Source organism: Hibiscus syriacus, unplaced genomic scaffold, assembly GCF_006381635.1.
Source record: "Hibiscus syriacus cultivar Baekdansim isolate YM2019G1 unplaced genomic scaffold, ASM638163v2 tig00113719_pilon, whole genome shotgun sequence".
In the NCBI taxonomy this organism is placed as follows: Eukaryota; Viridiplantae; Streptophyta; class Magnoliopsida; order Malvales; family Malvaceae; genus Hibiscus; species Hibiscus syriacus.
Window position 1 is genome coordinate 941,142 of NW_024063467.1, and position 12,319 is coordinate 953,460.

A 12,319-nucleotide genomic window follows, 5' to 3' on the forward strand; every position below is an offset into this window, starting at 1 on the left:
TTCATATTCGTTTGTTTAATAAATAAACGAACTTCTCATCGAATGGTTCATGAATAGTTCGTTGAGTGTTCAGTTCATTTACAAACCTAGTTAACGACATTAAAATGAGCTGTTATATAGATGCAAAACGACATCATTTTAGTGAAAATTTTGTTTTCATAAAACGAAGTCATTTTTAACGTCGTTAACTATTTAATGGTAGAGTGACCAAAATAGGAGATAGAGTAAAGTCTAATGACAAAAAAATATAATGTATTATATTTTGTGAGGAAATTGAAAACTTTTAAAGCTCAATGAGTAAAATAGGAGATAGAGTAAAGTCCGGTGATGAAATTTTATAGTTTACCCTTTTTTATCTCTTCTATCAAACGATAGATTTTAGGTCAATTATGAACGTTTGGTGGAAGGAGAGCCTCCATCCTCACATTTATCATTCGGTTTTATCCCAACTAAATCGGATAGAATGATAAATTAAAATTAATGATTCAATTAGTTCAATAGATAATATAAATTTGGACTTAAATTTGTAAAATTTATCATTTTGGTCCTAAACTTTTTTAACAATTTTATTTATTGAACTTAATTTTTAGATTTATTTTAATGACTTGTCACTCTCTAAAGTATGGCACTTGGCACAATTTCTGTGATCCACATCATCATAATGATTAAAATGAAAAAAAAACTATAAGTTCGGGATTAATATAAATTCGAAAATTTAAACAAGTTGTTTAAGAGCTGTGGCTATAATTGATCCCCCAATCGATATCAGCCTCTACAATTAATTGTGGCGGCAAAGAGCTCAAACAACACGCTAGTTATAGTAGGCTATAGCTGTAATGGAAGAAAAGTTCTACACCGGCATTCTCAATATATAACTAAAAAAAATATTATATGTTTTGTTATTATTTAAATAATAAAATTGATAAAAAAAATATTTAAAATATTATTATTTTTATCTAAAATATTAATTTTTTAATATTTTTAAAAAAATATCTAACAATAACAAAATCGATAACATTTTTTAATTATATATTAAGGCTCCGCACGTGACAATTTCCAGTAATTGCATCCTCACCCACAGACCACGGATGATTTTATGTTACGATGATAAATTTAAATTTTTTAAAATTCAAAAAGAAGAAAATAAATTTTTAATATAAAATATATAATAATTTGAACATTTGTTGTGGTCGGTCCATCCCTCCTCTAACTAGGTTCTTGCGCCTTGCGTCTAATAGAAGAAACCTATATTTTACACTTTATTCGGTTTAATTATGCTCTTAGACGCTATACTATTCCTTCTTTTAAAATTTGGTATAGGATTAATTGGAATTCAACCCCAAGTACAGTTAATGTCCTTTGACAGTGTTATTAATGGGATTCAACTATCAAATCAAAAGGTACAAGATTAATTTCTGAAATCAAAATCAGATGGACTAAATTTAAAATGTTTAAAGAATACAGGGACTTATAGTAGAATTAGACCACTTTAGTTTAAAGCAACGACCTTTTGTTTAGGGACAAGAACGGGTCGGATTTAGCTTTTTTTTTGTCAACCTGACTAATTTTGAAAAATATGTATTGTCTACTCGAATTTGATCTGACCTAAAAATTATATATCTTCTCTCAAGTGGCGGATGTACATTGTGGTTAGGGTGGTCATGTGTCCACCCTAATTTTTTTGGAATTCTAAATTTCTTCTTAAAATTCAAAGTTTTTTCTTTTAATATATACGTGTGTCACCCTGAAATTTGATTATATCTATTTAAATATAAAAATTTTATATTATTAATATATGTAAGCCCATCCTCAAAAAATTTTCTAGATCTGCCACTGGGCTCCACCCGACCTGACCCGCAATATATATATCATCCACCTAAACTTGACATGACCCGATTCGAAAAATATATATCATCAACCAAACTTGAATCCGAACCAAATTTTTAGAGTATAAATCTGACCCGACAGATCCAATCCAATATAAAATAAATATTTAATTAAAATAATAATGTAATTTTTTTAAAACATACATTATTATCCCCAAATCGAGTTAAGTCAAAGTTTTTCACCATCTACTCAAACTCGATCCAACCTCACTCCCTTAAAAAAGAATCCAACCTAATTTGACATAAACCCATTTTTTGTTTTAAAAAAATTTGATCATATCATATCAAATTAAATCAAAATATATCGATTTCTGAGTTAAATTATCATCTTATTTTGTTTGAAAATGCCAAGAAACCAGTAAATGCAATGTATGGCGACACCCCCGCACGATAATGAGAAAGAAGAGTATCAGTTCAAATAGTCCTCAATTGTCAATCATGAATCGACAAGAATCAGTAATCTTGTCGATACTGGAAAATAAAACCCACCAATGATGAGTCAATTAAGTAGAGATTACATAAGCTAATAAGATTCATTTTGTTCTTAGTCTGTCCATATATTTAGTACAATATATATATATATATATATATTCATGGCAATCGTGATTGTCATGTTGGCAGCACTTAAAATCTCAATGCATCTCCGATGACGTTAAAAAATATTAATCAAGTATTTAAGTATCAGATAAAGTACGATCATTTGATTATAAGATATTGTTTTATTAAGTCATTCAATCATTAAAAGTTATAAAATGATTTTATGTCTATAGAGTGTTGTTTTATTGAGTCTATTGAATATTAAAAATTACAAAATGGTTACTCGACTTGTAACACTCCCAACTCGTACCCGACCCGAATACGAATCCGAGATGTCACATTGACTTTTTAAAACAATATTCTTACAAAATAACACAACATTTGAATTTATATTAATAAAATATAATAATATACTATTAAATTATGTTTCATTATAAAAATTTAAGGCAAAAACATTTTTATGAAAAGTAATATACGGTATGAATAGTACAGTGAAAAGTAATGTACAATATCATAAATAGTGCTACAGTGTACCGATGCACTGCTACAGTAACTTCAGCTCAAATTATATAAAGCTCATAAAAATTAAACTTTCATCACTATACATTTACCATTTACATAAATACGTTTAAACCATTACAAAACTCAATTATATGATTTTACAAAACCGATTAGAGCATATCGGATTCAAATCCCTATTTACATGCTAACCACTATAAGTATTACAAACTACATACTATTAAACTATTTTCTGATATGATCTTTGGAAAGGAGAACTGACCTGTCTTGCTTAACTTTTATCATTCTTCCTCTTCTCGAAACCTACGTATGAAACAATCACACGCTAAGTCGTTGACTTAGTGAGACATATAAAAACATATAATAGAAACCATAAAACATTTCATATATCAAAATGCATACATGCACATATACCATCATGATCATATCTATATTTATCATATGGTATGGTTGTAACACCCCCAACCCGTATTCGACCCGGATACGAGTCCGAAGTGTCACATTGACTTTTCAAACATTTATTCGTATAAAATAGTGAGTAATTTAAAAACTTTGATAACATTTAAACTTATTCAAAACGTTTACAAAAATATATCAGAGTTCATACAATTTATATCTTTAGACTACATGCCAACTACACTCTATATACAGTACATATATTTTCTGATCTGACATTTGGTAAGGAGAACTGACTTGTCTTGCTCCGCATTACTCTTACTCTTCTCGAAACCTACGTGTGAAACAATCACACGCTAAGTCGAAGACTTAGTGAGGCATAAAAACTTGTAATGCACTTTATAACATATATCAATACATGCATGTTCTGTTCTATCATGTTTTACCAAATTACATGATTTCCTCATATCATGTAAAATCATATCAGATTAATTAACAATAAATACATACATACACATAAATCATCATTAGCATTTTATCATGTAATCACATACTTTTATGCTTAACCTTTTCAATCAAACACTATACACACACAACATCATATCATTTGTAATACATTTATCATATCACTAACATATATTTGTTTATATCTCTTGATTAGCCCATGTACATATGTGAGAACTATAGATATGTGAGTTTATGGAGGTTGTGCACTAATGCTGTCACCACAACTCATATAAATACACCGAAGTGCCATATAGAATTGCACCGTAGTGCCGCGTAGAGTTGCACCGTAGTGCCATATAGAATTGCACCGTAGTGCCGCGTAGAGTTGCACCGTAGTGCCATATAATAATGTCCATAAGGACCACATATCATTCCTTAAGAATCATATACATATACTAGGGATCAAGTATGTGTCTCACCAGACTTCAAACATGTTCCAAAGAATACATATATGTCCCGAAGGACCACATATCATTCCTTAAGAATCATATACATATACTAGGGATCAAGAATGTGTCTCACCAGACTTCACACATGTTCCAAAGAATACATATATGTCCCGAAGGACCACATAGACCCTCGACTCTTGGCATGCCAACTATACCCCTAGCTCTCAAGACACATAACATGGGCATTTTCTTTTATACTTATCATTTCACATAACACATAATTCAATTACTCATAGAACATTTTCATATGAGTCACATTTACATGTCACATAGCTTATATACTTTCTCGCGTAGTTACATAGATCCATGTCATATAACATATCATATAGCTTAGATCATTTCTCAGATATTCATATAAACATACATATCATATCTTGTTCACATATGATCATATATGCTTCATATAACACATAGAAACACCTAGAACACTTTCTCATAGCTTATATCAATTTTCAGAGTCCTTTCATATTACCTGATGACATATATCATATAGATATATAATAATTGATATTATATTATCTACCTTATGCTCCATTTCTTTGTATTCCCTTTTTCATATCAGCATACATTTAAATATTCTTATATGTCCTATCAATATCCTATAAACTTACTCATATTCTCATATATCATATTTTAATATAATTTGTATAGCAATACTCTATAATTGTATCATATAATGATTTTACCCAAGTACTCCTTTATAAAGTTTATATTACATGTTCAATTAGTCTCATGCTATCTTATAAATAATTTCCATTTATTTTATATCATTTTCCTTTTCCACTCACATAAACCATCTATTTATTTAGTTCAATTTCTCATGACTCCACAATACTCTTTAATAAAACTTTGTAGCTCTTCACTATAATACCTAAACCATAGTTTCCTTTAATTTATCAATCTTCCCTATATAACTTATGTATCCTTATTTATGCCCTCGAATTCATACTATTCTCTTAGAGTCTCTAACATTCTCGTATAATCACTTATACCATATCATATAACTTTTACTTGATTATCTTATTCTCTCATGTTCATTTCATTTCTTATGACTCTATCATATAACTTATTTCATGTTCTTCCATTATTACATATTAAAGTCTTACATACATCATATAGCATATACAAAGCATATCATTATCTTTAGTCATGCATACATACAATCAATGTAATACAGATAATCACATATAATTATAACCACACATAATCATGTTCATGACTTCATGCATATTACTCTAGGAAATAGACTCATCGCAAGTCTTATTTCCATTAAACACTACATATCACTAGTATGCACTCACCTGGCCTCACTAGTCTATTCCAATCTCTTATATTCCCTTTTTATCGATCTTACTTGTCAATGATTCCGGAACTCGTTTAGGCTTTGAATCTACATAATTATACATTTTAAGACAATTATTAGATACCTACACCTTGTAATTTGATACTAGCAACTTAAATGAACTTATTAAACCAATATTTACAATTTTCCTTTAGGGGGAATCGGTTCCCTCCTGTGGGGGTATCGGTTCCCCCATGACATTCTGGAATTTTATTCGCTTGAAGGGTATCGGTTCCCCTTGAATGGGTATCGATTCCCCTAGCCCATAATTACATTTTCAGCACGAAAAATATTTCATTTCAACTTAAACACTTCCTATTTCAACCTCTTTTATATACTAAACTCAAACACACATACTTAAACCCGTTTGTGCTCATTTATCCCATTTTAATTCTCAAAAAACTTTCCTCTTATGAAATTCAATAATCATACTCAAATTTTCTATATGTTCTAAATCCAATTCTATCACCCCAAATCTCTTAATTTAACTATTGACAAGTCAAATTTAACTTCAAATTCTACTTATCAATTCTTTTCCAAAATTTCATATAAAAACTCCAAATCTTTAATCTCCCTTAACCCCTCCATTCTTTGATTTTACCGTAACCCAAGCTTTCCTTAAGTTTATCCATCAACTAAAGATCAAAACCAAACTTAAAATTCAAATAATAATCAACTAATAAAACTCTCACCTTTGCCTTGCTCTCCCACGTATGAAGAAGAAGAAAGGAGAAGAGAACTCTGGATGTTTCTCATTTCCCACGTTTATATCACCTTTAAAAGAAAGATAAAAAATCTTTCTGGTCAAATGACCATTTAACCCTTAACTTCTTTTAATAATTACTAAATAACCTTCATCATATATTTCCAATAATCATTAAATTATTTCATTCTTATACGTTAATCACCAAATTCTGAAACTTTTCAATTTAGTCACTAACCCAGTATTGCGGATGTTACAATGGTACTTATCATTTCTGTATATCTTATAATTCATGTAACACATTTCATATCACCAAAAGCATATACATCACATATGTTGTATTTATTATTGTTTTTTTATTAGCCCATGGTACACTTTTGATTCAGAGTAAACAATGATAACATTTTAACATGCAAACATGTACACACTCTTTACATCTTTTAAAAGCCCATGCACACTATTGAGAACTCAATGTATATGAGTACTATGAGGTTGTGCACACTTATACTGTCACCACAGCTCATATAAAATCCACTAAGTGACATACGAAATCTGTGTCCCAAATGACCTATCCATATGTTTCGAATAACATAGGTAACTGTCCATATGTCCCAAAAGGCATAGGTAATTCTGTCCATATGTCCCGAAAGACATAGGTAATTCTGTCCATATGTCCCGAAAGACATAGGTAATTCTGTCCATATATCCCGAAAAACATAGATAATTCTTTCCATATGTCCCGAAAGACATAGGTAATTCTGTCCATATGTCCCGAAAGACATAGGTAATCCTGTCTATATGTCCCGAAAGACATAGGTAATCCTTGACTCTTGGCATGCCAACTATACCTCTCATATCACATAACATAGACATTATCATTTATATCGTTTCACATATTCACATAGTCATATCTCATATGCTCATAGCTTTTATCATTTCTCAGGTGTTCATGTAAACACGTATGTCATATCTTGTTCACATATGTTCATATATACATCACATAGCACATAGAATAACATATAATCTTATACATATATTCATGTACATTCTTTCATATAATTCATATATCAATGCTATATAACTTATCTCACAGTTTTACATAATCACTTATATCACATTAATTATATATTATTTCCATTTATTTACTTATATTGGATTCACATATCTTATATTACATATTCCTATAATCACTTATGTCATTTCACATATTCATATAGGCACATATTTCACTTACACGTAGAACCTTTTCATATGATTCACATTCAAATGTCACATGGCTTATTTCTTGTTCTTATGTCTTCTCATAAACCTATATTCACATGTACATTTCACTTTTCATATGATTTCATAACCATATGTCACTTAGCTTATAACACATCTCTTGTGTTCATATGACATGTATACCATTGCCATCTCTTGTTCACATATATTTATATCAAATAATTCCTTAGCTTATAACTTATGTCACATGTTCATTCTATTCGTTATGTCCTTATCTCATAACTTATTTCATGTTCTTATATATTCTCATCTTATAACGTATATTACCTATACATGTAACCATATGACTTATTATCAAGTAACTCAATTAATATTCTCGTATTGTTTTACAGATCATTATCCTATAATACATATCACATATTCATGTCATGTCACATACCCTATTTGCATATATACACTTAAATCAAATAGCATATAACAGATCATATAAACATATATTCTCATGTATGTATATGTACATAGTAATTATCTCATATGCATGTTCATTATTACCTTACCATGAAAACTAATATAGGAAATAGACTTATCACAAGTCTTATTTCCATTGGATTAGATCTATAGTATGCACTCACCTTAGCCTTGCTTACTTTGAGTCGATCTTAATTCTTTGATCTTTCCAGAACGGAATTACGTTCTATATCTACATAATCACACATATATATAGTATACATACCAGCATTCCACTCGGCATACTCTAATATTTCATTTCATAAACTAAAATAAAGATCTATTTCCATTTTCCCTTTGTAGTGCATCGGTACACACAATAGTGTATCGATGCACTCATGGCATCCGATGTTTTCATTTTAAAGGGGTGCATCGATACACTTCCTGTGCATCGATACACACTAAATAATTTCTGGAAATTTATCCCTGATGCATCGGTACATGTTGAATGTGTACCGGTGCACCTTGCCCGAAAATTGTATTTTAAGCCCGAAAATTCATCATTTTCAGCTTAAATTCTTCATGTTTCATTCCCTTTTCTATTCTTAACTCAAGTACATATACTTAAACTAATTTCTACTCATTCAATACATCCTTACCTCAAAATTCCATCTTTCATATAGAAATCAATAATCATACCAAATTTTCAAGATGCTCTAAATCCAATTCTATCACTTCATATCTCTTAATTAAGTTGATGACAAGTCAAATTTAGTTTCAATTTTAACTTATCAACTATTTTCCATAAATTCTCTTAAAAACTCATTCTCTTTAATCTTTCATAACTTACAAATCTTTGAGTTTCTATGGCCTTTTTCATCTCCATCATGTTTCCTAAACCTTCCTTAACTAAAACCATACTTACATTTTAAGGATTAAGCAAAAGAAATCAAACTCACCTTATCTTGGGGGCTTCACGTTGGAGAAGAGAAGAAGAGGAAGAAGATAAGTCCGGAAACTTATCTCCTCAAAATATGCTCCACATGGGTATTATAATACCCACTAATTATTATTTAATTATTTTCCTTGTTCAATGACCCATTTGTCATTTGACTCTTTTGATAATTACTAATAACTTCCAGGAAATATTTTCAAATAAATCTTTGAACTATTCAACTATTCTACTTTAAATCACCAAATTCTGAAATTTTACAATTTGGTCACTATCCCGGTATTGAGGATGTTACACGACTATTCATTATATTTCAAACTCGTTCTTTTCGTTAAAAATCCGACAATCTTTTGATCTAAACGTCAATCTGCGGACTGTGATATAATAAAATCTGATCTCATAATCTCAAACGACTATCATATCACAATCATCATGTTAATGTTCAGCTTAGACAATCGTCAATTTTCTAACGAAAAGTCTTTAATAGTAGAAGGATAAAACAACATATTCTATAGTCAAAATACCATTTTATAACGTTTAACAGTCAAAAGATTTAATAAAACAACACCCTATAATCGAGGAGTATTTGTACTTCACCCTTAAATATATTTAATTTCATATCAAGATCAAATTCAATGGACTTAATCGAATGATCTTTGATCATTAGTTCAATAATATAATAAAACAAAATTATTTAGCAAGAGGAAAACACCTAAATAATGATGGTAAAAACTACCATTTCACATAAATAACCTGCAACATATGACCGGATAAAAAGATATATCAGTTAAATGTAAGTAAATCATGGACAAAAACATTATGGAAAATGTATTAACCCTGAATGCATCTTCGTCCGTTCGATCATCTCCGATGTACAAAGGAGAACATCTTTGGCATCTTTGAATCCCAATGTGTCGAGCAAATAATTCAGTGCATCGCCTTTGTTCCGCAGTATCGATGGTCGCACTTCCAAAACCATTTTGCCCTCTGTGAGACGAAACTCGGGGCGATTCTCGACTAGGGATATCACTTTCTCCTTCAAATAATCATGGTCCTGCATGCAGACAAGGATTGATTAACGTAATGCTCTTAAGTGATGAATCTTATGGTGTTTTTGAAATTTACCTTTGGTGGAACTTGCCGGTAATGCACGGAGATGCAGAACTTGTTATCCTCTAGCCTAGCACCTTGTATTTCTGTAATCGTGTCTTCCACTTCTATAGAGATCTGTCATACAAAAGAATTAACTTATATATATGAAAGTTACATGAAGTAAAAGCTTTCTAGAGAGCTAAATTACCTCTTGGATAGCAGGTAATTTGTAGCTTGAAAGGCACATTCATTCTCCTATAAAACCCAAAACAAAGTCATAAGAAGGATGATTTCTAAAGATTAAAAAAATCCACACTTTGATGAAAGGAAGTAGGAACATACCTTTTTATCAAACGATTTCACTGCTCTGAGTGGCGCCAATATGTCCAGCCCATGGCTTCCACCATAATACACATTAGTTACCTGTACAAATTCTTTAACCTTTTCTCGGCTCCTGCCGCTGATTATAGATGTCGGAAAATACTTTGCAACTTCACGTACTGCCATACGCATCTGAAATTAAGAAGAAACGGTTACTTACAATCATGCATGGTGGAGATTTATGTGCATGCACAAATCAAAGGGTACCTCGGAAGACATGAAGGCCTTGTCGGGGTCTTCAACGATGGGTGACAGAGTGCCGTCGTAATCTAAAAACACGACCACCTTCTTCCCCTTAGCTTCCTTCGATATCGAATCGAACGTTTCCAACGCAGAAGGGTGTTTCACCTCCATAAACAAGAACATGCATTACAATGTTGAGTTTCAAGACATGCATGTTTCAACGAAAAGATCACTACTATGAGATTTACCGGCCATGATGCATAGCCATTATCATCATCTTTATCTGGACCATAAAAGGGTTTCACTTTCTTCTGCTTACTGCAATGTGATAATTGAAATCCCATTGTGCGGTGGCCAACTTAGGCCTATAACATCAAAGGCAAACAGTCCACAAATATAAACATCAGAAGCAGACAAATCCGATGCCTAACTAAAATTAAACAAAAGCTCCACAATATGGGCAAGTTCCGATAATACACGTGTATCCAATGCAGACATGAATATACAATGCTTTTTTATTGTTGCTTTCTGTAACAGGAAATCTTAGGTGACTTTTTGAACACAGTGAGGTGTGAAACAAAGAAAAGAAATGCATGCACGAACCCTGATTTTATATTAATAAAATCATATTCTTCAAGTACAAAAGCCAGATAGATTTTCACGTGTCGACGAGGTAAAGGGGTTGATCGAGGAGCAGCGACAGATCATGGGTTTATGGCGGACACGTCGAGAACAAGGGTTAGAGTAGACTAAGTAAAAGGAAAAAAAATCTTGGAGGAACCAGACATGTTGTAAATAGACGAAATGTCATGAACAAAAGAAACTGAAGCTTGTAGGATTAAAATATTAATATATTATATAGTATTATTAATCTATTGAGTAAAACTATAAAGGAAGAATATATTAAATTAAGATGCAAAGGGAACCAATGCATTGCTATGTTGATGACACCTCTTCTCACTTTGACTAATGTTTTTTTTAAAGTATTTTGTATCAAAGTATTAGAGTATTTTTTAGTCAGAGTAACTAAAATATTTTTGATCAAAGTAAGTACCTAAGTATTTTTTGGCCAAAACAAACACCTAAAGTATTAAATATATTTTTATTTAAGTTCAAAATAATTTCACACATGATATTATTTAAATAATACTTTAAATACTTAGATAAAATAATTTTAATGTTTTAAAGTACCCGTTTTAACCCAAAAATATTTTAAATATATATTTAAAAAAAAACTTTCAATACTTCCTTACCAAAAAATACTCACTTGAAATAAAAAATAATATACTTTAGATATTTATTTATGATATAAAAATATTAAAAGCAAAAAAATTAACTCCAAACACAAAGAAAAAAATCAACAATAAACCCAAAACACAATAATAGTGATTAATTATTATTGTTTTTAAAAAATAAATTAAATATAATTTGTGTCGAAGTCAATCAAGGTGCGTCTAGAAATACAGAGAGACAAAAGGCCACTTCACGATCAACAAATACCGTTAACCGTTTTTAAGCTATAGGTCGTTCCTTTTGAAAAGCGTCTTTTCTGGAACCTACAATCTAAACCCTACGCGTGGCGAATCTTATGGTTAAGAAAAAACGTTGTTGAGCTTAGTCTCGATGCTGATATTTATTGTCCTACAGGTGACACGTCGGCGGCCCAGAAGGAAGATTTATGAAAAAAAAATTATTTCATTGACA

At 30.7% G+C, this 12,319-nt stretch overlaps 1 pseudogene; it reads right to left on the reverse strand.

The window, feature by feature from the left end:
* Window positions 1-9,691: 9,691 nt before the first annotated feature.
* LOC120186753 lies at window positions 9,692-10,959 on the reverse strand (annotated as a pseudogene).
* Between the last annotated feature and the right edge of the window lie 1,360 nt (window positions 10,960-12,319).